At 41.7% G+C, this 27535-nt stretch overlaps 1 protein-coding gene and 1 long non-coding RNA gene across 15 annotated transcripts in view; one reads left to right on the top strand and one right to left on the bottom strand.

Moving 5' to 3' along the window:
* The window catches only part of LOC105468161 (ankyrin repeat domain 44), a 325806-nt gene that overhangs the window by 217487 nt on the left and 80784 nt on the right, over nucleotides 1-27535 (bottom strand). The window lies entirely within an intron of this gene.
* On the top strand, nucleotides 1774-27142 carry LOC105468157 (uncharacterized). Of its 9 annotated transcripts, XR_011609944.1 has the most exons (10): nucleotides 1774-1883; nucleotides 5360-5392; nucleotides 6728-6868; nucleotides 6951-6974; nucleotides 8321-8508; nucleotides 9769-9838; nucleotides 12459-12693; nucleotides 18014-18200; nucleotides 19188-19309; nucleotides 27019-27142. It is a non-coding gene; the product is annotated as an uncharacterized lncRNA (long non-coding RNA). The 9 variants fall into 9 exon arrangements; XR_011609947.1 differs by lacking the exon at nucleotides 19188-19309 and having other exon boundaries at nucleotides 27019-27141; XR_011609946.1 differs by lacking the exons at nucleotides 18014-18200; nucleotides 19188-19309; nucleotides 27019-27142 and adding an exon at nucleotides 13311-13448 and having other exon boundaries at nucleotides 8321-8551.

Consider the following 27535-nt stretch of genomic DNA (forward strand, 5'->3'; position numbering starts at 1 on the left):
AATGGCTGCACAACACTGTGAATGTACCTTTTAAAATGGTTAAAATGGTAAATATCATGTTAGGTGTATTTTGCCACAATAAAAAAAAAAACTATGATACATAAAACAGAATATTTTACTAATTAAAACTGACCTTTTGAGGGAGTTTAATGAGATGTGGAAAATGTGGAAAAAAGCAGTCTATGAAACTATATACAGTTTGATCTCAGCTTCATAGCGTATAAATATGCACAGAAAAACAAGGACTAGAAGAAAATGTATAAAAATGCTAAACAGGGTTATTGGCAGATATACTTTCTTTTTTTGTAATTTCCAAATTTTCTATAATATTATGTTTATTATTATTGTTAACTATCATTTTTGTAAACATAAAAAGAAAAATGTTCTTTAAAGATGGGACCATTGACACTTTGGATCACAGCTAGGAAAAGATAATGAGAATAACAAAGGCTCTAAAAACATGTGACATGATGATTCAGGTTGGGGGGCTAGACAAAAGTATAGAGTGGTGGAGGCTGCAACAATCTGGAGAATTTATGTCCTGTCCAAAGCTGAAATTGTGGCTCCAGATCTTCTGAGTTTTCAAGAGATGCCAGAGCTCCAGACGTTTCAGTGAAATGCCCTGATTTTCAAATGTTGGCAACTTATTCAACTATATTTTTCAAACACCACAGGCCAAACAAAACACATCTGTGGACCGGATGTAGCCCGCAGGCGCCAGTTAACAAATTCTAGTTTATAAGAACAGGAATGCTTAGCCTGGAAAAGAAAAACCTTTGAAGGGATATAGTACTAGTAACATCAAGTATCTGAAAAATGACTATGTAGAAGATGGTGTGGATTAATGCATGTGTCTCTAGAAGGCAGAACCCGATCTAAAGGCTGGGTGTTCATAGAAGCAGAATGGGGCACAATCTATAAGGGAGAGGTCTCTATTAGAGCAGTTGTCCAGCAAGAAACAGCTTCAAAATGCAGCGAGCTGCCCATCCCTGATGTGCTCCAGCAAAGGCTACATAACCAGGATTCCTGCTTTGGGTCAGAAGTTGGACTAGGTCAAAGGCTCCCAATTGTGGTTGCACATTAGAAACTTGAAACAAAGCATACAGATTACTGGACCCTGTCCCAGAACCACAGAGTAAGGTCCAGGAGTATTTTTAAAAAGCATCCCCATTGGGTATATACCCAGTAATAGGATTGCTGGGTCAAATGGTATTCTAGTTCTAGATGATTTAGAACCACTTAATCTTTGTAACACTGGCATTCTAGTCCTGTGATCCAGGGTTTTACCTATCTGGCCAGTAAGGAAGGGAAGAAGGGATTGAGGAAAGGAAGAACAATGTACCGGAGCTCATTATGGAGCAGGCCCTGTGCTGCTTTCCTTATGTCATCTCACTGTATTTTTCACAACAACCTGGTGAGTTGTGAAGTGATGTCCTCCACCCCGTTTCCCTAAGAAAGAAACTGGGGCTTGGAGAGTTTGGGAATGGCCCAATGTGACTGCCAGTCACTGGGATGATCTTTCTGGCTCCAGATCCCATGATAGTTCAACTATGCCACATTGCCCTCTTCTCACCCAACAAACATTTTTCCAAGTGCCCATGGTGGGCCAGGCAATGCATTAGGTGGCAGGGATTCTGCACTGATCAAGATACAGTCCCCAAGCTCAAAAAGCTTTGGAATCTAGAGAGGAAGAAGAAAAGTAAACAGTGACATCACAGTGGGAGCAACAGGGTCATATGGGAGGGGCACCCAACACGGCCTTGTGTCATCAGGGAAGGCTTCAGAGAGGAGGTGACCACTAAGCTGGGGAAAAGAGATTCCAGGGTGAAGGTGCAACAACATCTACAGAGACCCAAAGATCAGAGGGAGCCTAAGCCTACCAGGTGTGGGGAAATGTGACTAGTTCAGAGGCTGGAGTGTGGGATGCAAGGAGTGAAATTGTAAGGTAGGGCTGGCCACACTGAGACCTTGTCACTAACCTCAGAGAAACAGGAAGCAAGTAAGACTGAACAGAAGGGGGTGACATATGCAGATTCACATTTTAGTAGCTCAGACTGGCTGCGGAGAGGAGAATGGATTGGTGGAGGGAACACATGGGAGGCTGTGGCAGTCATTCAGCTAAGAGGGGATGACAAGCCACACAAAAGTGGTGGCACAACAGAAGATGTGCACCATAGAGATGATGCTTTTTCACTCATTCACTCATTCTTTCAGTAAATAATATTACAGAGCCCTTGTTATGTGCTGGCCCTTCTGCCTAGGCTTGACATACAAGCATGGGTAAAAGCAAATATAGTCCCTGCTGCCGTGAAGTTCACACTGTTAGCCCTCTGCTAGGGAAAAGATGTTTAGGGAAGTACTTTCAAAAGTATTAAATAAGGCCAGGCGTGGTGGCTCATACCTGTAATCCCAGCACTTTGGGAGGAGAGGTGAGCGGATCACCTGAGGTCAGGAGTTCAAGACCAGCCTGGCCAATATGGCAAAACCCCATCTCTACTAAAAATACAAAAATTTGCCAGGCATGGTGGCACACGCCTGTAATCACAGCTACTCAGGAGACTGAGGCAGGAGAATCGCTTGAACCCAGGAGGCAAAGATTGCAGTGAGCTGAGAGGGCGCCAATGCACTCCAGCCTGAGCGACAGAGCAAGACTCCTCCATCTCAAAACAAACAAACAAAAAGCATATTGGTTTATTATGTTATCAATAATAACATAGTAAGGAAAGGACGTACAGGGCTGGCTCCTCCATCATCAATTCTCAAAGAGTCATTAAGCATAGGAGTCACTCCATAAATGGAAAGAGTTATTGCAAAGCCAGTACTCTTCAGAATTACATCCCTGATGTTCATATATGACAGTGTCAATCAGACTGTCTGCTCTCAGTGTATTTCATTCAAGGAAAGTAAGAACAATTTACCTACGTTTTAATTCATCATTCTTTGAAGAGAAGTGATGGATTTAAAAATGGTGATAAGACTTTAAGCTAATAAATTAGAAACATTCTCAAAAACTTACTAAATGTGGCCTTGCACTAAATTAAATTAAAACTCTTCTCATGGCATTTGAGATTGTTGCTAGGAGCTGAAGAAGCAATTTGGATCTACCCTAAAATTGGCCACAGAGCAAGAAACTGGAAAATCACAGCGTGGAGGGAAGGGGGTAGGTGTCTGAAAACTGTGCTATCAATTTCTTCAATAACTCCATTCAGGTTGCAGTCCCAGTTTGCCAATGAGGCCAGGACGTTCTTCTTACCAGAGCCCTCATTGTTTAAACCACAGCCACAACATTCTTTTAATTCTTTTAGTCCATCCCAGTGTAATAATCACCCTCGATTAAACAGCTGTGCCTGTGGATGGCACATTAAGCTGCTTCTCTTTTAGAGGTGATTTTTATTTTTTGCGACCTCTCAGATGACCCCTCTGATCTTTTATCATTCTGGCATCTCAAAGGCCAGCAAAGAAAAACATAAATTAGAAAATGAAAATGTTCCCTTCCCTTTCTGTTTTTCACTTGAAACACTGATCTTAACACCAGCTCACCACTGATCTCGAATCACTGAGAAAGACCCTCTTCTTGTTTCTTCCTTCACCATGGTGCTGTTTCATGAGATTATGATAGACCTTTCCCCAGTCCACCAGAAAAAGGGAGCACACACCCCAGATTGGTAGCACTGAGTCAAAATCTGCTTACCCAGAAATGTTATAGAAAAAAGGAAATCGGCCGGGCGCGGTGGCTCAAGCCTGTAATCCCAGCACTTTGGGAGGCCGAGACGGGTGGATCACGAGGTCAGGAGATCGAGACCATCCTGGCTAACACGGTGAAACCCCGTCTCTACTAAAAAAATACAAAAAAATAGCCGGGCGAGGTGGTGGGCGCCTGTAGTCCCGGCTACTCGGGAGGCTGAGGCAGGAGAATGGCGTGAACCCGGGAGGCGGAGCTTGCAGTGAGCTGAGATCTGGCCACTGCACTCCAGCCTGGGCGACAGAGCGAGACTCCGTCTCAAAAAAAAAAAAAAAAAGAAAAGAAAAAAGGAAATCATGCCTCATATGGGTTGAAAAATCCCACCCTTAACATTTGGCAACTCAAAGAAAAACACAAATGAGGAAGATGCATATGAGTTCTTACAAGCCAGCCTCCAACACAACCAGCTTTTTAAAAATGTTTTGGATTCCTAAAACTAAAATTCTAGTGTTCCTCCCCCTTCCATAAATTGTACAGCCAGGAAAGAAGAGGCAACACCAAATGGTGACAGGGACTTCTGTTGCTATTATTGGGCCGTTGGTTTTATCGTAGTATTACATATTATTGATGAACTTTTAAAAAATCACTTTCCTCAAACTTTCTAAATATGTTACTGTCATTGCTCAAAGAGAGGTCTGAGATTTGTTACGCATTTTAGACATCTTCTAAGTAACTCCACAGAAGACTGTCAAAAAAAAAAGTGTGACCTCAATCTGCCTATAGGTGCCCTAGTGGAGAATGCTTGATACCAGATGACAACCCCCCACATGCCCCAATAGTGCAAGAACAAAGTGGAGGCCAGAGCGGGGGCTAGTGGTTTCTTCTGAGTTCTCAGAAGGACTTACCTGATGATCCACTCACCTCTCCTTCCACCTTAACAGAAGAATAGGAGATAACAAGCAAAACTTCTAGAAAGAACAATTAGCCCTTCAACTTCTAACATCCAGGCGGTTCATTTCCCCGTGAGAGAGATAAATGGGCAATGGTAAGCTGTGCCACACACCAGGTATCTTATTTTTCAAGAATAGCTTTCTCGGCCAGGAGCAGTGGCTCACACCTGTAATCCCAGCACTTCGGGAGGCCAAGGCAGGCGGATCACAAGGTCAGGAGATCAAGACCATCCTGGCTAACACGGTGAAACCCTGTCTCTACTAAAAATACAAAAAATTAGCCGAGCTTGGTGGCGGGCGCCTGTAGTCCCAGCTATTCGGAGGCTGAGGCAGGAGAATGGCGTGAACCTGGGAGGCAGAGCTTGCAGTGAGCCAAGACTGCACCACTGCACTCCAGGTTGGGCGACAGAACGAGACTCTGTCTCAAAAAAATAAAACATAAAAAATAAAAAAAAGAATAGCTTTCTCTTTAATGCTTTCACATGGGTTCTAACAGTAACCTTGGAGAAGAATAACCTGATATCCCATGTTAGTGCCCCATTTTCTCCAGGCTGTTTGTCTGCCTCTCTCAGAACATAGTATGATTCATCCATTAGGCTATCTGGAAAATAGGCATTCAGAATAAAGGCAAAGGGGATATAACAGGCAAGACTATTAGAGGTAGCTCTAAGCTTTGCTTTGTGCTGCTCAAGTGATTCATGAATGCAATTCATTTCCTTGCCTACAGTTCACATGCTCATGGCTGTTCAGAGATGAAAAGGTAAGATGTTCCAAGTAGTTTTGTCAAATGGACCAAATACTGATGCTGTTTATGAGCCTTGAGATAAAAAAACTCTGACTTCATAGCAACTCTTAATTATGTGAATGCACACCAAGAATAGGATAAATATAAAATCTATGGATAACCATGGAAAACAAGTTTAAGTTGGCATCCTGCTTCAGCCCTGCTAAATCATTTACCAGAGTAAACCTGGCTTGAAAACACTTTCAATTCCCCAACTGCTGTCAAGTGGGAGAGCAAACGAACAGAGAAATGATGGGATGGGAGTCGGAGAAAGGCCTGACAAATATGTAGTCAGAGGTGCCACTTCCCATTCCTGTGCCTCTAGCAGACATGACTAATCAAGCATGATACTCTTTTCCATCTTCAATAAGCACAACCTTAGACTCTTTCTCAGCACTCAAGTAGTCCAGGCAATCATTACCAATCAATAACAGCTGGCCCATTTGCCGTTCCAGTTTAGGAGAAATCTGGATGATCCACCAGTTATATCATCAGTTAACTTTTAATTTCAACAAAAATTAAACATTGGTTGATTGGTCTTTCTTTTTTTTTTTTTTTTTTTTTGAGATGGAGTCTTGCTCTGTTGCCCAGGCTGGACTGCAGTGGCCGGATCTCAGCTCACTGCAAGCTCCGCCTCCCGGGTTTACGCCATTCTCCTGCCTCAGCCTCCCGAGCAGCTGGGACTACAGGCGCCCGCCACCTCGCCCGGCTAGATTTTTGTATTTTTTAGTAGAGACGGGGTTTCACCGTGTTAGCCAGGATGGTCTCGATCTCCTGACCTCGTGATCTGCCCGTCTCGGCCTCCCAAAGTGCTGGGATTACAGGCTTGAGCCACCGCGCCCGGCCAGGTCTTTCATTTAACTACTTTAATTTCCTCTAAGAACTAGAATAGTTTATGGAAATTGTCATGAAAAGCTAAAACACATTGCTTCTAAGTTCTCTAAGATGGACAGATAAGCATGCTGTCTCAGCACACAGCACAAGATTGTCTTGTGAGTCGGGAACAAAGAATCAGATGAGGGTTTAGCCTAACAGGGAGTGAAGACATGACTGCAGCTAGAAGTTAAGGGCTGCTGGGGACTGGGTACTTGGAGGCCTCACTTGGGGGAATATGGGCAAAGCCAGGAACCGCACAGAGACCACAGGAATCCACTCCTACTACCTAAGAGACGTCGTTCATGTACAGAAATTCCTTTGAGTTAAAGTTTCCCCTGTTGAAATCACCTCTGAGTGAATGAGGAGACTATTTTTCAGTCACACCTTAGTGGAGAATGTTTACTTAGGTTGTTTTTTCTTGACTCCTAAAAAAAGAGCAGCAGCAAGAGGAAGTTGGGTGTTTCGAATGGAGACAAAGAAAGAAAACAAATGTGATTTGAGGCCTCCTAAGAAGGACTGTCTTGAATCCAGTGCTGGGCTTGAGACACGTTGAGAATCACTTATTGAGCTACTACTGTATGGCAAGAACTTTTCATACATTATATTGCTTCCTCCTCACCCCTAAGAGTGAGTTACAATTAACATCTTCCATTTACAGATGAGAAAACCAAGGCTCAGTAATGTAAGTAATCTGCCTGATGTTACAAAGCTAGTGAGGGGCTGAGGCCCCATCCAGACCAAGATTTCTCTGACTCCAAAGCTTGTTTCTGTCCCCGTTACACTGAGCTGGCTCTTCTGGGGAAGCATCACAGACACACTTGGTACACTCAGAAATAAATGTTCCTTAAGGCCACTGCCTGTCTGACTCTGCCACCTCCTTCCAGAGATTAGGAAGGAAGCAAATTGTCCTCATGCAAGGCAGGCCTTAAGAGAGAAGGATCATCCCCACCTGTTGGAACATCTTGTCTTAGAGAGATTAGGGGGCTGCAGACTGGAATGGCATGTGTCATCCTCCTTCGGCTCAGATATCATTCCTCCCTTGTGGAGAGAGGCAGCTTCAAAGGGGGTCAGAAACAGCAACTGAGCACAGTGAATGAGAGGCTGGAGGGGCAAATGTCCTCCTGCCACCTTTGATGAGGCAGAGGCATCCATGCGGGGCAGGATGTGCTCTGTTTGGTCATATAGGAGAGGGCGTGTCTAGAAGCTAGTCCTGTCCTGCTCCATCAGTGGGGTTTCCCTGGGGATCACACACTCCCTCACAGTATGTAGACGCCACTATGCACCTGCATGCTGAGAGAAGGCAGCAGGCCAGGAGGACCCCCTGCCTCTTCTCTAAGTGTATCCTACCCACCCCTATGCCATGACCCAGGCTGCAGCTGCTCTCCAAGGACTCCTTGGTCCTGCACCCTCAATATTCTAAGAGATCACAGGATTTGCCCTTTGGGCAGGTCCAAGGACACCCAGGAGCAGCATAACCAGCACACGCGGACCAGGCAGGCATAGTTCCTGCCACAGAAGCAGTGACACAGGGAGCAGGATACCTCCAGGGTATGATGTGGGGAAAGGGGGAGCAGGAAGAGATGGCAGGTAACACACATTCAGTGTTTTCTGCACATCCCAGTGAATCCTCCAACTATCCCCATTCTGCAGAAAATTTCAATAACTTAGCCAAGGAGCCAGGATCAACTAGGTACTTTCACCAAAGTACCTGTAACAGAAGACAAGAGTGAACATCTTTCCCTGCATGTCTGCCTGAAAAATACATTTTTAACTTAACATTCACATGAATTTTGCAGTCTAGCACTGCCTTAAGATATCCATATTCATTTCAATGGAAAAATTATGTCTTTAATTGACTAACTTAAAAAAATTAACCATCTGCAAAATCATGCTGATCCCACGAGTGATGCGGACCCTGGCATTTCTCAGGGGTACCACCTCGAGGGGCATAAGAATCTTGGGCCAAGTCAGGGCCACACCATCCTGCTGCCCCAGGCACCATGAGCTGCTCCTTTTCCCAACTTGGAGGTTCCAGGTGTTCATTAGGAGATGCAGCAGGTTATAAACCATAACTCAGGCAAGAGGAATAGTGGGGGGCAGCATGCAGGAGACAACGCAGCACAAAGAAGCCCCAGGAAAGGTGATCAACAGATCCAGACCAACAGAGCCAAAGGAGCACAAGCACTTCGGGACTCCAATCACTTTGCCCTCCTCAGGTTTGTGACCAACACTCCGGTGATGAAGGACTAGTAATCAACAGTAAGCTCATGGATGGAAATTCCCTTCATTGAGCCTCTCTCTCTCTCTCTCTCTCTGTCTCTCTCTCAAACACACATACCCCCCACACCACCACTTTGGGGGAAGGAGAGGAGATGTTGCAAAGCTACAGTTTTGGAACTGGAACAAGGAGGGACTTTCTGGTGGATCAAAGTATGCTAGAGATCAGGCAGTACTAGAGCTAAGAGTTTGCAACCAGGCAGATAGGGATCCGGGGGGAGCACACTGGCACCAAACACAAAAGTCATCTGGCCTCTGAAACTGGCTTTTATCAGCCAGTAGGTGTGTGAGCTTAGATCATGGATAATTTTCAGAGAAACCACTTGTATCACACAGTCCCTATTCAAGAACCCAAAATGTTTCTGCACGAAATATTTGAACCCCTATATATTGAATGGTGATCTAGTCATTCCATTGTTGCCTAGACAAAGACGAATTCTCAGGAATCTACCAAGACCATAAGCTCCAGAAGGGCAGGGATTGGGTCACTGTGGCCACCACTATATCCCTAACTCCTGGCACATAGCAGGCCCTCACTAAATCTCTGCTCATGATTCATTCACATTCATTCAAAATAACACATTTGTTCACCCTGCCTCTTCCACTCTACTTTTACAGGGATTATTAACCAAAAAGGTTACTGCAGGGCCTCACAGAAGTACGTCTACCTGAGTAAAAATTCTGCATCACAGCAACTGCAGTGGTGTCACACCAGACATGTTTTTGCTCAAAAGAATTCAATTAACACCCACAAGGAAGGGAGGTGGACACGGACACACACACTTCAATCAGGAACTCAATGATCACATGCCCACGGTGAGAGAGAAAAAGGAAACACGACCCCACAGCTTCCTCTGCATCTCATTCCAGAAAGCTTTTCACAGTGTGAACATCTCACAGAGCTGACTGGGATTCTAGTGTTTAAAGAAACGTATTTTTCATACAAGTTGGCCCCTAAATGCAAGCCAACTTCTTATCTGGTGCTCAAGGAAACAGCAATGCGGCTCCAACTCTGCAGGCCAAAGTGGCTGTGTTGGCCTCCACAAGGGATAGTGTACAGGCCTCCAATGTGGCACCTTCCAAAGAGATTTTCAAGAGTAATTTTGACTCTACAAGACTTCTGCCTCACACATATAGGGGCTTAGCCACCCAGAGAGCTATGACCTCTCTAACACTGTCTCGTGTATCGCCCAAACAAGGTTAGACTGAAGGAAGGAGAAGTTCCCAAAGGAGAGCATCATACGTCTTGTTACACAAGCGGTCTATAAAGTAAGTCTGTTTAACGTAGACAGGGTTATTTTTGGCATATCATCTTCCAACCAGTTTTCTGGTTTTCAAAATAATATCTACAAGGTGATTACTCCAGAGGGCCCACTTGGAATTTTTATGATTTTTTTTCTAATTGATTTCAGCACATGTTATTTCAAGATCTCTATTAAACATATCAAACACATTTAACCTTACCTAAAATAAAACCAACTCATTAGATGATACAAAGAACATCTCATTAGCAGAGCACTGATAAATATTTTCTCTCTTCCAGCTAAGCATTGCTTATTATACGCTTGAACACTGTGCAGTCTTATCATGCCACCATTATCAGCCTCATACGCTGAGCCTAAGCATAAAACTATAATAATGGAATTGGACCTGTACACTGCTAAGCTCTTGGATACTGGTTCATACAATCTGGCCAATTTATATAGCCAGTTTAAACCAACTGCATGCTTTCATAAACAAGGCAATTCTCACACTTTTAATGATCTGATTTATTAGACCTTTTAAGTAAACAAGCTTAGAACTCTTTCTTTCTCTTTTTAAAAAGGTACATACAGCAACTTTAAGATATTATATATGTATGTATCTTTGGGAATACTACAGCACCTTTAAGAGGGTATATGTGTCTTTGGGAACATAGACTCTTTTCTAAAGTATAGTCTAGGTTTCTCTAATGCTAGGTGAATTTTAGAATCACTTTAAGGCAATCAAGTCACTTTGGAGACAAAGAAAGAATAAGATGAAGGTAGTAACTGAAAAGCAACCTCAGATAAGCTATAGCTATTTTCATATTCTTTACCCCCAAAATTCTTGTGGGAAATTACTATAAGGAAATGATCAGAGATGAGCACAAAGATTTATGTTCAGGGTATATATTGGGGTATTGGTTATTGTAGGAGTAAAAAACAAAAGCTTAATTGTCCAATCTCAGGGATATAATAAAATATGGCACATCAAAATGATGGGATATTATGCAGATATTAAAAATGTCATTTCAAATAATTTTTAAAGACTTGGAGAAAGATTTGTTATATATCATTAAGTGACAATTTTAAAAAACAGTAAACAAAACTATATCCAAGGCCTAGCATAGTGTCTGGTGCCTGGCAAACATTCAAAAAGAATTTTGTTGCATTAAGTAATATATACAATGAGATAGCAAGTCTATATTTTAAGTAAATATGTACATACATATATAAAGAGGAAGAGGAAGAGAAAAAAGACCAAGTCAGTAGTATTTATCTCTTAGTGATTCGATTACAAGTTATTTTCTCTTTTTTTCTTTTGCTCATCTGTATATACCACATGTTACGGTTAATACCTATCACTGATATAGTTGGGAGAGAAAAGAAATGCTATAAAAACTAAACGTGAAAACACATGTCTACATGAAATTGCATTTTAAATGGAATTTTAAAAGAGTCATTAGAATACAGAAGCCTGACGATCCCAGCAGCAACAACAGAAGCAAAGTCATGGATTGGAAGGTCACATATGTCTGTTCCCAAATAGATGCTCCAAGGCAGGCCAAACTGGAATTCTGGTACTAGAAGAACAGCTGGGTTTTGTTTTTGTTTTTGTTTTTTTGAGACAGTCTCGCTCTGTCACCCAGGCTGGAATGCAGTGGCACAATCTCCACTCACTACAACCTCTGCCTCCAGGGTTCAAGTGATTCTCATGCCTTAGCCTCCTGAGTGGCTGGAATTACAGGCACACCATCATACTCGGCTAATGTTTGCATTTTTAATAGAGATGGGATTTTGCCATGTTGGCCAGGCTGGTCTCAAACTCCTGGCCTCACATGATCCTCCCAGCTCAGCCTCCCAAAGTGCTGGGATTACAGGAGTGAGCCACCACTCCAGGCCAGAACAGCTGTACTTTTAAAGCAAGTATATGGTTCATTTTTCACTTTGTATCAGAATCTTCTATGTTGAGATGATGTATAAAATCTAAGCCAAATTGAGCTAGTTTTAATTCATTCTGTTTACTGAACAACATTAGCCCAATTTTTCAACTGAAGATTTTTCTTGCTTTGGGTAGAGAAAAGGCTATTTTGCATGTCATTGGCTAGACTTCAGAAACCAAAGGTTTTGGCAGCATGAGCTTCTCTCAGTGCAGGGGGTTAGATGGTACCAATGCCTCGGTCTAACATTTGAAGTGGGAGAGTGTGAGGTAGTAAATCCATGTGTTTCCAATTTTCCCATCCCTGAAACCACAGATTAGAGAGAATCTCCACAAATAATTTTTGATGACCTCAAATGGCTTCAATTAAATGAAATCAAATCAAATATTTCTAGTTCAATACTATGTATTGTTAACGAGGATGAAATGCGTTGATTGACCCAGTATCTGAAAAAACTATCTGGCACTTTAAATGATATATATTTAAGCCCTGTCACTAAGTAGCCATTTAATTAAAGTAAATGTCTCAGCATAAATCCTCCTGGCACAGGGTCATGTAGGTTTAAAAATCAACCTGCAATTAGGACTTTCAGCCTAATTATGTGGCAACAAACTTAGCCTAGGAGTAGTGACATATTGAGGGTCTTGAAAAGCTTTACACTTTTGTGTCAAAATTTATGATGCTGTTTCCTCCTCCTTTCCTTCTCAGTTTGTATTCAACTTCACAATCTTGATTAACAGCAGCATCTGGCAGTTCTCTCCCAAGCAGCTGTGATGTAGAGGAAAGAACACAAAATTTAAAGTCAAACCAACCGGGGTTCAAGGATTTGTTCTGCCCCTTGCTGGCTCCAACTGTGCCCTGGGTGCCTGTCTTAGTAAAACCAAGAAGACATCACCTTCCTCTTCTGGAGGCTGTGAGGATCAAGAGAGTAACTCATGTGAAGGTACTGGGTACAAAGTCATCACTCAAAATACAGTCTAGTATAGTTTTCAAAAATTAGTGTCCTAATGTGGAAGTAATATATAAGAATGGTGCTTCCATTCAACAGAGGAAATGAGTCATTTCACCCTAAAGGTCTTTCACTTAGGGAGGGCAGCAATATTTCCTCCATAGTGCATGCTATCCTGTAATCCACAAATTTCTTTGGAGTTTCTTCTGTGAACTAATTAATACACACCAAAGGATCAATGTCACTGCAGGGAAAATCTGTGACTTCTTAGTCTGTCCTACCTCCCTCCATTTTAGGAGCTGTCCCTCCTAAATCCTTGTGATCCAGATGAAACTGTTCATCGATACATTTCCCTCAACTGTTCTCATCACCAGGGCTGGGTGCATTATCCAGGCTGACCAGAGTGCTTTTTCAGAAATTGATTTGGATTGTGGGAGGGGAGCAAGGGTGGCCCGTCTCTAAGATACTGAGTTCAAAGTGCACGTCATCATCTCTCACTTCCCCTTCTATAACTGGAAGACAGTAGACTTTCCATTTTGCACTAACATTACTACACATAACTAACAGCACTAACAGCCCACACATAACTACCTTTTCTGGTCTTTTTCCAGCAGAAAAACATTTCCAATCTCACAAGCATCCACGTCCAGGAAGCACTACTTTATGCCATGAAATCTAAGACAGCCAGAAGGCAGAGTCTGGCTTTGTCAGCAAGAACACTGGTTCAACACACACACACACCCACACCCCAAAAACAAAAACACACAGAAAATCACTCCTTTGGGGGAAAAGGGAAAAAAGGACTCAGTGACCATCAAGAATAAAAAGGCGGAACTGGCTGATCTGCAAAAGCTCCCAGACAAAATCACCAGCACTATAAGAGGACCCTGAAGATGAAAAAGGTTTGACTATGTTCTCATCACTGTTTGCCAAGTGAGTCTGGTTTTGCTGATGAAAACATAATTTCATTTACTTTCCACTTTTGTTTCCATGGTCCAGTGATCTCTCACATTACTAGGTTATCTAAATAATCACAATTATCTCCTATTTACTGATGCGCTGTGTTTTTCAATCCATCAAAACCAGTATAGAAGCAAAGAAATATCCAGGGTGTCAGATATAATATAAACGCTACCAGGATGTCATTCAAAATAGAGCCACCTTTTAAGGCTCAAAAACCATACAGTGATTTAGATTTTCACTAAAGTTGGATAGCTCCCAAAATGGATTTTAATGGAGGAACATATCCATATTCTTTAAAGTAGAAAATGTTGGGGTCCTCATAGCCCACCAAAATTCAAGTGATTGAACTAGAGAAAGAGTAGTATTCGCTTGAATGACATAATAGACTTTCCTGCAGAGAGGCAGCAAAAATAGCACATTCAATTGGGTATCTGAAAAACACTTGAAATTGTTGTATAAAACAACTGAGAAATTAAACAACAGGAAAATGTCTGGATAACAAGTCCAGAAGAGGTGATTTTCCCCCTTTTGTGCAGAGCTACAATTGTTCTACTCATCTGCTCTTTCTCAAGGAGCACCCTTGAGATTTTTATCCTTTGAAGTAATAAACGTATGAGAGGCTTATTTAACAACTGTGGGATCCAGGTTTTCTCATCTGTTAAATGAATGGGTTAGATGGTATGTATTTTTTTTTGAGGTTCTTTCTAGATCTAAAAAGTCTATGGTTCAGCACAGAATACATAGCTCTCACAGAGTTTCCAAAAACATTGGAGTAATTGGCCCCCAAGGAAAGAACATTCAGCCACAAAGCCCTTCACTCCTGGACTGAAACATTTGTTTCCTCTGCTTCCTATTGATGCATAGAATAAGATGGGCAATAGTGCGAGTATTTACATAAGAGTTTTTACTAATGAAAATCAAGATGAAAACACTAAAATAAAATAAAAAGAAAGAATAATGGTCAAGATCAGGACACCAAAACAGATGGATTCTCATTTGTCTGGGGTACTTTAGGAGAGGTCTTCCTTGTAAAATGGCAGAGAGATGGGAAGACTATCCTGTACCTGAAAGGATAAAAAAAGATATTCCAATAGAAGGAATGAAAGATGTTCACTGAGATGATTCTTCTTCAACGTTTTTCCCCTTCCAAATTCCCAGGAGCAGGTGTCTCTGCATTCCTTAAGACAGCAACTTCTGGTCCTCACCTACACCCCTCCATTCTCCAGGGATGTCTGAAACACCAGTGGGACTTCCTGCTATTCCCCACTACCTTTCTGGATCTTAGCTGTACCACTCCCCTTCACCCATTGAACAGGGCATTCTACAGTCAAAGTGAACCATTTACCTGGGTTTTCCCAGCTTCGCATCTTGGCTCAAGCTCTTCTTTTAATTGCTCCCAAACCAATAACTACAGTTGAAGGGCCACCTTCTCCATAAAGCCACCCGTGACCCATCCCACAGCCCACTTTGTACCTCCCACATATTTCTTCCATGGACTGATGAAAGCCTGTACTTTTGGAGTTTAAGAAAGGGATGGTGAGAAATTAAACATTGACTGTCCAAGGGATAGAGAAAAAAACACAGTTGTCTGATGCCACTTTAGACTTCCTGGTATGGGAGGGGATAAAGTCCCTTTTTTTTTTTTTTTTTTTTTTTTTTTTTTTGAGATGGAGTCTTGCTCTGTCACCCAGGCTGGAGTGCAGTGACATGATCTCGGCCTGCTGCAATCTCCGCCTCCTGGGTTCAAGCAATTCTCCTGCCTCAGCCTCCCAAGTAGCTGGTATTACAGGCACCCACCACCACACCCAGGTAATTTTTGTATTTTCAGTAGAGACGGGGTTTCTCCATGTTGGTCAGGCTGATCTTGAACTCCTGACATCAGGTGATCCATCTGCCTCAGTCTCCCAAAGTGCTGGGTGGGATGTGGGATTACAAGCGTGAGCTACCATGCCTGGCTGGAGTGCAGTGGCACAATCTTGGCTCTGCACCTCCCAGGTTCAAGCAATTATCCTGCCTCAGTCTCCCGAGTAGCTGGGACTACAGGCGCCCACCACCACACCCAGCTAATTTTTGTATTTTCAGTAGAGACGGGGTTTCACTGTGTTGTCCAGGCTGGTCTTGATCTCCTGACCTCGTGATCCGCCTGCCTCAGCCTCCCAAAGTGCTGGGATTACAGGCGTGAGCCACTGCGCCTGGCCCTAAAGTCACTTTTTTAAAACCATTTTTAAGTGGCTAGTGGATAGTTCTGTGGCATTAGGCACACTAACATTGCTGTATGACATCACTCCGGACCACTTCCAGAACATAAAGTCACTTTTGCTTAAACTAGTTTGGTGGGATTTCTGTTACTTGCGTCCAAAAAATAAATCCTGACTAATACATGCATCATATACATTAGTAAATGTAAGAAATTCAGAAGGGCTTTGAGAGCTGTTTTAAAAATGATAAATAAAGCAAAATTTTTCTGGCACCGTGAAAGCAAATGGGACACCAATGAAAGATTCCCAACGACAATCATGGTCTGCAAAGAGCAGGAAAAATAATTCACCAGATGGATCATGTGATGTAAATCACGGAAATTTTTTTTAGTTTTTATATTTGTAATAGGAGAAAGCGCCAATATGCAAAGGAAGCTCGAATCTCACCTCCCAAGGGAAAAAGACATTCTACAAAGAAAATTAGAATTGTGCCAAAAGGGCAAATCTCCAAAGGCACAAGAGGCCTTAGAGAATACGAAGGAAGTAGCAAGAGTGAGTAAATGCCTTCAAACAAAAATATCCCTTTATTTTAACAAGCTGTAGAAGGCTGTTCTTCATATTAACCTTACATATAAAAATAATTTATTAAAAGTTTAATTGAAGAATATTCAAGATCACTTTTTTCATGTCAGCAGAAAACCTTACGCAAGTTACTTTGAAAGTAATCTAGAAAACTTATAAGAACGAAAGCGCACAATATTTTTAAATGTAAAACAAAGACAATAGTCATATCCTAATCCTTTCTTTGTGGCAGGCCTTAATTCCCTCACGGTTTTTATTTCTTATTTACCATATATTTAAATTTGAATAACATTATATCCAATTTTCTCCAGGAAAGAAATTTCTGTCATTAATATGGCTAAATATTTTATTATAAATTCTACAGTGTTATGATCCAATAAGGAGTTAGACTAGCCACTATAATGTTCTTGGTATCGTAGTTGTTATCCTAGAAAATGGGTTCTCCATATAACGGGAAGGTTTTTCTTATTTCTCCTCCTTTTTCTCCACTTATCAAAGTATTGTCATTGTGTATTTCAAGACAAGAAAAATGATCTAAAGAAGGAAATGCAACAGAGAGTTGTCATAGGTAGACACTGGTCATTTGCTTGATAGCCAGACTCAATCACAGATACTCTTTACCTTCGTGGGGAGGCTCCACAGCTAGACAATGAATGCTTCAATTAATTCCTATGTCAGGTTGATTGTATTTCTGGGGGCAAAAAAACATCCTTTCTTAAAGGGGCATTCAGGAATCTACTTTATGCTGACTCACAGGTAGGCTTAGAACTGATAATTTGCTATGCTGGTGGGTTTTTAAGATTATATTATATAATGTCAAAGTCATTTAAAAAAAAAATTGGAGAACATACTCTCCTAAGTTAACATTATTTGAGCTATCGTAAAAATAGCTGCTAGAGGTTGGGCACAGTGGCTCACGCCTGCAATCCCAGCACTTTGGGAGGCCGAGACGGGCAGATCACCTGAGGTCAGGAGTTTAAGGCCAGCCTGGCCAATGTGGTGAAACCCCATCTCTACTAAAAAAATGCAAAAATTAGCCAGGTGTGGTGGCACGCACCTGTAATCCTGGCGACTCAGGAGGCTGAGGCAGGAGAATCACTTGAACCTGGGAGGTGGAGGTTGCAGTGAGCCGAGATCACGGCACTACACTCCAGCCTGGGCGACAGAGTGAGACTCTATCTCAAAACAAACAAACAAAAAAAATAGCTGCTAGATAAGGTAATTTTTTTTTTCAGAGACAGAGTCTCACTCTGTTGCCCAGGCTGGAGTGCAGTGGAGTGATCATAGCTCACTGTAGCCTCAAACTCCTGGACACAAGTGATCCTCCCACCTCAGCCTCTTGAGTAGCTGAGACTATAGGCACACACTATCATGCCCAGCTAATATTTTATTTTTTTGAAGAAACATCATCTCACTATGTTGCTTAGGCTGGAAATCGTTTTAAATGTAATATTTTAGTTACTCTTTGACTAGTAAGCTTGACCTCAAACTTCCGTCACAGCCTCTAAAACATGGAATAAAGTCCTTGCTAAGGCATAACTTAGATTGCCTCAACTTTTCATCTCTTCCAGGGAAAATTCCCTAAGAATATGAATGCATTACCTTCACCACCCTCGGTCATCTTTCACTCATTCAGAAGGTCGTTGGTAATGGGACAGCCTATGTTATAATATGTCTCTTTTCACTGGAGATAACCTCAAGAAGTCCCAGAGTGTGATGTGATAGACATGGAAAGAAATTACATATGATCAGCCAAAGGTGAGGACTAGAAAGCACAATGGGTCAGAGAGGCAACCTGGAGTCACAGAAAGCACCCAGTGTGAAGCGGGGGAAAGCTGGGCTCTGGGCTCTTCCTCCTCTTGGGTGAGGCTACTTTATCACCAGAATCTCACTTCTGCCATCTGTAAAATGTTCTACTGCACTCCATGGCTAAGATCTCATCCTATACCAAAATCCTAACATTAAAATGCTTCAATGACTCAAATACTGTCTTCTGTGGTTCTGCTATAGCTAAGAACAGCAGCTGGAGGAAAAGGAGAAATAAAAGTTCGACCAAGAGACTGGTCTCCTAAGGCAGATAACGTGAGACTCTAACTGCCCTGTGTCCTGGAGTTGCTCACTAGGATCTGCTTTGTACTTTTATTTTTCTTTATCCCCCATGGTACCTACTGGTGCCTTGTAAGCAGACACAAGAAGAGGAGGAGGAGGGTAGGGAAGGAGGCTCCTAAACTTCTTGAGCCATAGCTGAAAACATGAAGGCAGGAGACAAAACAAAACTACCAAGAACAGTGTGTAATGGGAACTAAATATTCTCTTTAAAGATCAAAAACTTCCAAGAAGATGGAAGTTTTATTTAAGCCTTCAGCTCCCCATCACTGGTGGATCATGCAGCTTTAAAAACCATTCTCTGCCCTCATTCTTCTGGAAGATTGAGACCTTCCTCTGGCCTAAGGACACGTCCTCTCTCCTCTGTTTTCCTCTTGTTGATCTTTCAGTGGGTATGACAGTCACAAAATAAGGGTTCTGGAGAAGTGTGGGAGAAAGGGCATCATCCTCATCATCTAGGGCTGTGCTCATTCTGTTTGAGTTTGCTTTCAACAGGTTCCTTTAGACAATCCGATCATTTCATGCTCCTCCATCAGATTTCCTTCTCTTAGTCCTGATTTTTTGTTTGCTGCTGTTATTTTGATAAAACTACAACAGGGTTTCAAGGTAGTTGATTTTTGTTTTGTTTTGTTTTTTGAGACGGATTCTCACTCTGTCACCAAGGCTGAAGTACAATGGCATGATCTTGGCTCCCTGCAACCTCCACCTCTCAGGTTCAAGTGATTCTCCTGCCTCCGCCTCCCAAGTAGCTGGGATTACAGGTATGTGCCACCATGCCTGGCTACTTTTTGTATTTTTAGTTGAGATGGGGTTTCACCATGTTGGCCAGACAGGTCTCGAACTCCTGTCCTCAAGTAATCCGCCCATCTCGGCCTCCCAAAGTGCTGGGATTACAGGTGTGAGTCACCACACCCGGCTGATTTATTTTTTATTATTAAACTATGAAATACTTGAAGCATACAAAACAGTGTAGATAATAATGCTACAGACACCCATATACCTACTGTTCAGATCAAGAAATGAAACATTAAAGATCCAAGCAAAGCCCCAGCCCCATTACCTACCCTTCCACTTCATAGTAAACCACTATCCTGATATCAGTAGTTATCAATCCCATGTAGGTTTTAAAATATTTAGTGGATGGACTTATGACCATAAATAATGTAGTCTTTTAAAGGTTCACATAAATGGAATTAGAGGGCATATATATCCTTCTGAAACTCACCTTTTCCATTCAATATTATTATGTTTTGGGGATTTATTCATGTTGATACATGCATTGCTAGTTCATTCATTTTCACCCTTGTATAGTATTCCATTGCACGGAAAATACCACAAGTTATTTCTCCATGTCAGTATGTTTGTTTCCTTTTTGTTTGTTTTCATGACAAACAATGTTCTGATGAGCACTCTTGGCATTAGTTTCCTTTTACCCAGATGCAAAGTTTTTCCCAGGGAATAAAACCAGAAGGGACATCACAACCTAGAATTGTGGGGTGTGCACAGCTTCACCTATCTCCAAATAGCTGCAAGTAGTTGTAACAATTTACACTCCCAGGAGCACTGTGTGAGAGATCCTGTTTACCTATATCTTCACTACATTTGTCACTTTCAGGTTTTAACATTTGTAATTTGATGGCTACATCTATTTGTGGTGTGCTTTCACCTATTACTTATATAACGGAAAAGTTTTTACAAGACAAAACAACTTTTAAGATATTTACTGGATGTGGAAAATAAAAACACGATTCCACAAAGGTATAAACAAACCCCGAAAAGTAGATGCATGTCTGTATGTGTCACAGAATACATTTTTAAAAAGAAATTTCCATCTGTATTTATGAAATGTTGGTTTCTGAGGGGCGGTCACATCTACGGAAAGGATCTTGGTCCCTCAAACTGTTCCCTGAGGACATTCTGCATTCTGGAAGGTAAATAGAGTCCTGGGCTTCATCAGGCAGTGTGCAAAAAGCACCACCACCACATGGCCCTGATGGAAGTGGCCCTCCATGGCTCAAATTGTGACCATAGTTTGAAGACACTCAGAGATTTTAAAAAAAAGAAAAATTAAATAGAAGAGCAGAAACAGGGAAATCAGCTTTGATCAACTGTATCCACAATTGGCTTTTTCCTCCCTGTAAATATAATAATTTTAATGATACAGCATTTAAAATTATGTAATGTTTTAGGCATCATTATTAAGACCAAATACAGCTTTTCTGAGCTTATCCCAATGGGTAAGCCTGAATAAGGAGTAGAGGAAGATGGTCTTAAGAGATGCTCTTCAAAAATCGCAGATTGCCCTTGTTTATTTTCATAGCAATCTCTCTATTAAAAGTAGATATCTAGAGAATAGTCTTTTTTCCCCTTTTTGGATATTTAAATTTCTAATACATGATTAACTGGGTGATGAATTTAGGGTCATTTTTGTTTTCTTCATTACGCTTTTCGGTTTGTTGCGCTTTTTTGTATAGCATAACTAACACCCAATATATCTATTTTTTAAGCCCCATGGGATTTAAAATACAAATGACTCAATTTTCTTTCCTTTTCTAGGAGAAAGGGTGAAGGGCTGGTAATGACGATAAACATTGGTTGTTTCTAAAGCACCTCTTTTCTAATTATATCTGCTTATAGCTGATACAGCATGAGATCATTTATTATTCATGTTTCCTGGTTGAATTACAGAATTGTTATAGATCATAGGCTCAAAAAATCAAAACAAATTTGAAGTTCCTCATAGATACAAATGGTGACTTCCTGTTAGGAAGAGCACAGCAGTTCAGAATCTTGTCTAGATTCTTCTGACACAAAAGAGGATTATATCGCCAAAGCTTTTAATGTGTGTGGTGGGGAGGGAGAAAAGGAAGAGGAGGGAGATGACCTTGGGCTTTGGATTTACTATGACCCACTTCTGGGTGAATGACAACTGCCTTTGTGGATCTGAGAGACCAAAGATTTGAACAGAAAGGACTTATGTGGAAAGCTTTGGTACTCGATTTATGCCACACATCCCAGTTTTCTTTTGCTATCCGAGTATAAACCAAAAAACAATTTAGCCCAATTCCTGTAGGTTTAATAATTTGAAACTAAGTAAATAAGAACATTAAATTAATCTTATGTTTCTATATTGCATTACTTTTTCTTTTTCTTTTCTGGTTTTTTTTTTTGTTGTTTTTTTTGTTTGTTTGTTTGTTTTTTGTTTTTGAGATTCAGTCTCGCTCTGTCACCCAGGCTGGAGGACAGTGGTGCAATCTCAGCTCACTGCAACCTCCGCCTCCCGGGTTCAAGTGATTCTCCTGCCTCAGCCTTCCAAGTAGCTGGGATTACAGGTGCCAACCACCACACCCAGCTAATTTTTGTATTTTTAGCAGAGAAAGTGTTTCGCCATGATGGCCAGGCTGGTCTCGAATTCCTGACCTCAAGTGATCCACCCACCTAGGCCTGCCAAAGTGCTGGGATTACAGGCGTGAGCCACCATGCCTGGCCAATCTGCACTGCATTACATTTAAACATAAATCTGGTTTTGGGTAATCTGATTTCCAAGGAAGAATAATTTACTTTTGTAAGGACTGGAATTTTAACCCAGAAACAGACCTAATAATTTGGCATTCATCAAAACATAACTTTTTCCCATTGGACTTAAAAGGTGATATGGGGTGGAAATTGCTGTTTACCTTAAAAATAGTTTGCAAGCCAAACATTCTCTTCTAGGCCGATGAACAAATTCTCCAAGCATAAACTTCTGAGAGAAAACACTTCCAATTATCTAAAAACAAATAATTCCTCTTTTCTGGCTATATTAAACTCTCTATGCATCTTTCTCCCAAACTTCAATGTCTCATTAAAAAAAGCCTTTTATGGCTTTCCCTGGAGAATTATCTTACAAATCAATGGCATAGCTTCAATAACTCTTTAATAACTTTCCTGTCTTCCAAGACAAAAATGATCAGTGTTCTTCATTACAGTAAACGCATTTACAAGCTGCTGTGTCATCTATAAATCCCTTGGTTAGAGACCAACTATATATATTTTAAAATAGAATGTTAGAACTAGAGGGTGTCTTAGAGTTGATCCAACACAAGCTGCATAATCAAATCCCCGGACAACCTTTGGAAATACTGATGCCAGGGTGTACCCACACCAATTAAATCAGAGACAATTAATCACCAATTACATTCATTTAAATCAGATAGGGCCCAGTCACCAGTATTTCTTAAGAGTTTCCTGGCCAGGCACAGTGGCTCACACCTGTAATCCCAGCACTTTGGGAGGCTGAGGCGGGTAGATCATGAGGTCAGCAGATCGAGACCATCCTGGCCCATATAGTGAAACCCCGCCTCTACTAACACACAAAAGCTTAGCCAGGCATGGTGGTGCGCACCTGTAGTCCCAGCTACTTGGGAGGCTGAGGAAGGGGAATCGCTTGAACCCCGGAGACAGATGTTGCAGTGAGCTGAGATCGCACCACTGCACTCCAGCCTGGCAACAGAGCAGACTCCGTCTCAAAAAAAAAAAAAAAAAGCTTCCCTGGTGATTCTGATATATAGTGAACGCCAGGAACCACTGATCTAGTCCAACCACCTCATTCCACAGGTAAGGAAGCTGAGGACCAGAGCTATTAAGTGACATTCCTGAAGATTCTGAGATGTAATCTCAGAATTTGATTCCAAAAAGGGACCACAATATGAACCCAATTCCCTGGGAGCTCCCAGAGACCAGTTATCTAACAGCGAGTCTGACTGCTGCCTTTACCCTAGGAGTTCACTGCTGTCAGGTTGCATATCACCCTGTGGGCTGGAACACACCTCCCTCCTGCCATCCTCATCAGAAAACAACATCCTAATTCTCAATCAATATTAATGGTTTTCTTTATTGCTTCTGCCAACCCCTGTCCTCTGCTACTTCTCTTTAAAGGAAATAATAACAACCTCTTCTAAAAAACTTCATTCGGTGGTAAATTGAATTTCCAGTGTAGTGATGAACTAAAAGCCTTCATTAAAGAAATGGCTTCAGGGCAACTTCTGGAGGAAGGAATAATTTGCTGACAGGTGGTCTGAAGCTTTGCTTTCAGCAAGTGCTGGACCGAGGACTGCAGAATTAGTGCAGGGACCCGGAAGCAGGTCAGGCTCCTAAGTACTGGGTGTCCCATTGCATTGCTGACCCCTTCCCAGATTCTGGAAAGGAATAAACATAATTGACCAACTAGGGTTTAGTGAACACCTCCTGGTAAACATGACTGAAGGTGTGAAAACTCCTCAAGGGCCATCTCCTTTGCATATTCTGCCCCACCCTATGTGCACATCCCAATTCTGCTAAACTATTTAAAAATAACCCAAAAAGTGTTTGTTTTACTAAAAATAAAAGTCCTTTGGGGGTAAGAAGAAAAAGACAGCGGACTTGTGAGAATAAGGCATCAGAACGATGGGAGAGTTGAAGGATCACTGGACCAGGAATCTGAAGACATCCATTCCAGCCCTGCTGCTGCCACTCATGGCTGTGTGTGTTGGGAAAAGTCCATGTCTCTGGGCTTCATTTTCCTTGTACGTAAAGCTCAGATAATACCTATCCTGACTGCCCCATGGGCTGGGTTATGAAGACCAAATAAAGAGATAATTAAATGTAGAGATAATTTATATAAAAGCATACTTATAATAAGCTGCTCATTAAGAAAGAACAAAGAAGATGAAAAGAAATCTGTATCACCAGATAAATTAAAACATTCAGCACTAAATTCCAAAACAAAAGAGCTGATTATAGAATGATTCAGCAATATAATAGCATGATTAACACCCCAACTGTAAGTCAGACAGACCCGGAGTCAAATCTTAGCTGTGTCAGTTTCCCTCTCTGAGCCTCAGTCTTCTCAACTGTACAATGGGAATTATGGTGGGATTTATCTTGGATATTTGACAAGGTTGACATTAGATAATTACATAAAGAGCTTAGCTTAGTGGCTGGCATATAGTAAGTGCTCAGCAAATGTTAGCTGCTGGTTATTGCTGTCATCGTAGCTGTTATTGTCATTACTTCCCCTACCTCACAGGGTTGTAGTGAACAGTTGGGAACAGATTTTTAAAGCAGTGACACATAGAAATCATTCAAGAGATGGTCATCATTACTCTACCTGAGTCACGAGCTCTCCCTCCTGACAGAGGCAGAAATATTACTAAAGGCACATTTTCAAACTCTTCCCTTTCTCACCAAGAGATTTCCTTTTGACCTGGTCCAATTCTTTATTGACTTTGAGTAAGATCAGGTAGACTGTGAGAGTTCTAGTTAACCACCCTCACATTTCTGTCACAGGCACAGCAATCATTCATCTCTAGGGGCCCCAGATGTTAAGTGTATTTTTCAAGGTAGAAGCAAGAGTTGGTCCCCTTGGTATTAGCTCTATGTCCTACAACTAAATTAGGGTGGCTGGCAGGGATCCAGCTGATTAGCAGAATTATCAGACACCACAAGCAAAGGAAAGAAACAAAAGATCAAAGTTATTTGAAGAGCAGTTACAGCCTGGCGTGGAGGCTCACGCCTGTAATCCTAGCACTTTGGGAGGCCGAGGCAAGTGGATCACCTGAGGTCAGGAGTTTGAGATTAGCCTGACCAACATGGTGAAACCCTGTCTCTACTAAAAATACAAAATTAGCTAGGTACGGTGGTGTATGCTTGTAATCCCAGCTACTTGGGAGGCTGAGGCAGGAGAATCACTTGAACCCAGGAGGCAGAGGTTGCAGTGAGCCGAGATTGTGCCATTGCACTCCAGCCTGGGCAACAAGAGCGAAACTCTATCTCAAAAAAAAAAAAGATCTGTTACATGAAATGTGGAGTTATGTGCTGTGTCTGTGCATGACAAATCACTGATCCTACTGATGTGTTCACTTGAACAGAGAAAACACAGGAGGAAAGAATCACAAAAAGTACAGGCATAAAATACTTGATGTGAAATTTCACACAAAACACATGCAAATATAATATGAATAATATTCTCTGAAAGTGCTAGAAATATTAGTTGAGTTCCTTGCTCTGTTAAAATTCTACAAGTAATGTGTATAGAGACTTATTAAATCCAAATGAGGAAAATATAAAAATGAATTAAGATCATTCATAATCAAACCTCCCAGAGATGATGCTGTTAACCTTTTGATATACTTTCATACATTTTCCTATCTGTGTATGTGTAAAAATAGAAATTTTCCCCAAAAGGAGTTATAATAATTCTAGTTAATTAAGTTTTTTAAAAGCGCAGGGGAAGATTGAAGACTTAATGAATTAAATAATGATAACTGGTTTCTCCTTTTGATTATTATGTGAGTAAAATATATGAAAACATAGTGTTTGTCCTTTAGTAATATTGACAGATAATATTTATAGGCACTTATATTGTGCCAGGCACTTCCCTAAAGTCTATATACAGATTAACCCCTTTGGTTTTCACAATTGCTCTAGGAAGCGGGTACTGCTCTTGTTCCTGAAGACAAGGCACAGTATGGTTAAGTAATTTTCCCCAAAGTCACACAGTAGGTACAAGGCTAAACTGAAGTTAGAGCCCATGCAGTAGGGTTCCAGTGTCCATGTGCCACCTTTCTATGATGCTTCTTGACAGAGGTCCAACATCGATGCAGAATGGGAAAGGAGTAACTCCCTTGTGCTTATTCATACCTTGGGAGTGAATAATATATAGTAGAGTCATTGCTGAGCTAATCATAAAACTGTCAACCATGTTGAAAATCACAACGCACCCAGATCATCTAGGAAATAAATACTGATTAAAATAAATAGAGCTTGCATTTCACAAGCAAAGACGGAATGATGATCTTGGAAGGTGGGATAGAGGTGTGCGATGCAGCCAACACGAGCTTTTTTCAGGGATGTATTGTCTGTGTTTAGGTTTATGACTTAAAGGTTAGACTGCCAAGAATTTTTTTAAAGGTTGACACATCTGTGGCTGCATTTCCCCAGAGCACCGTAAACCGCAGTCTTGCCAAAATTAAATAAAAGGATTGACTGTTCTTCCTCTGCCTTAAGAGTGTCACCATTTGAACTGTGTGGGGAATAGAGCTACTATGAACTCAACATTCAGGAATCATTTTCTGCTTGGGTTGTAACCAGAACTCCTTATTGTGACTATGGTCCTACTAGTCCCAAAGGGCCGGATGAAAGGAGATTCAAACACTCACCCCTTCCAATAAAGATTTGGAAAAGACAAACCACGCGGAGCTAGGAAGGTACATAACTCTGTCACAGGAACTGCCTATGATGGGGTCTACCCCAGGCTATGCCATGTGTAGGTCACCAGAGTGACCAAAGAAGAGTAAAATTAAAAAGTATTTTTATGGCATGTTATCAGTACCCAATGGGAAAAGGGAGCAGGAGACAGTATCTTAATCGGGAAAGCTAACGACTACACCAAACGTCCCCTTCATCTCCATAGTATCCCACAGTAACAGTTTCTTTCTTTCTCATGTTACAGTGGGAAGCAAACTGGCACTGGCGGAGGACTGTGCTCCACGTAGTCATTCAGGGCCTCAGGTCTCTTCTTCCAGTGGCTTTGCCATCTCCCAGGACCTCAGGGTCCTCTGCTAGATCCAGTGGACAACCCAGGAGAGGCAGAGGAAATAATCACATGAGAGATTTCATCAGGGCAAGGCCAGAAAATGGTTGCATCACCCCTGCTCATATTCCATTGGCCAGAACTCAGTCTCCTGGCTCTACCCACCTGAAAGAATGGCTGGAAAATGGGCCCAGAAGGAAAAGAATACAGGAAAGACAGCATTATTTCTGCCATGAGGAGGGGAATGAAATCAATCCAAATTTTGACAAAACGAACAGATGAGCCTTTACCTAAGTCACTGTCAGATGTGGTGCTTCTTAGGGATAAATCAAGCTAAAGGCTGGGCGTGATGGCTCATGTCTGTAATCCTAGCACTTTGAGAGGCTGAAGCAGGAGCATCGCTTAAGCCTAGGAGTTTCAGACCAGCCTGGGCAAC

Source organism: Macaca nemestrina, chromosome 11 (genome assembly GCF_043159975.1).
Source record: "Macaca nemestrina isolate mMacNem1 chromosome 11, mMacNem.hap1, whole genome shotgun sequence".
Lineage (NCBI taxonomy): Eukaryota > Metazoa > Chordata > Mammalia > Primates > Cercopithecidae > Macaca > Macaca nemestrina.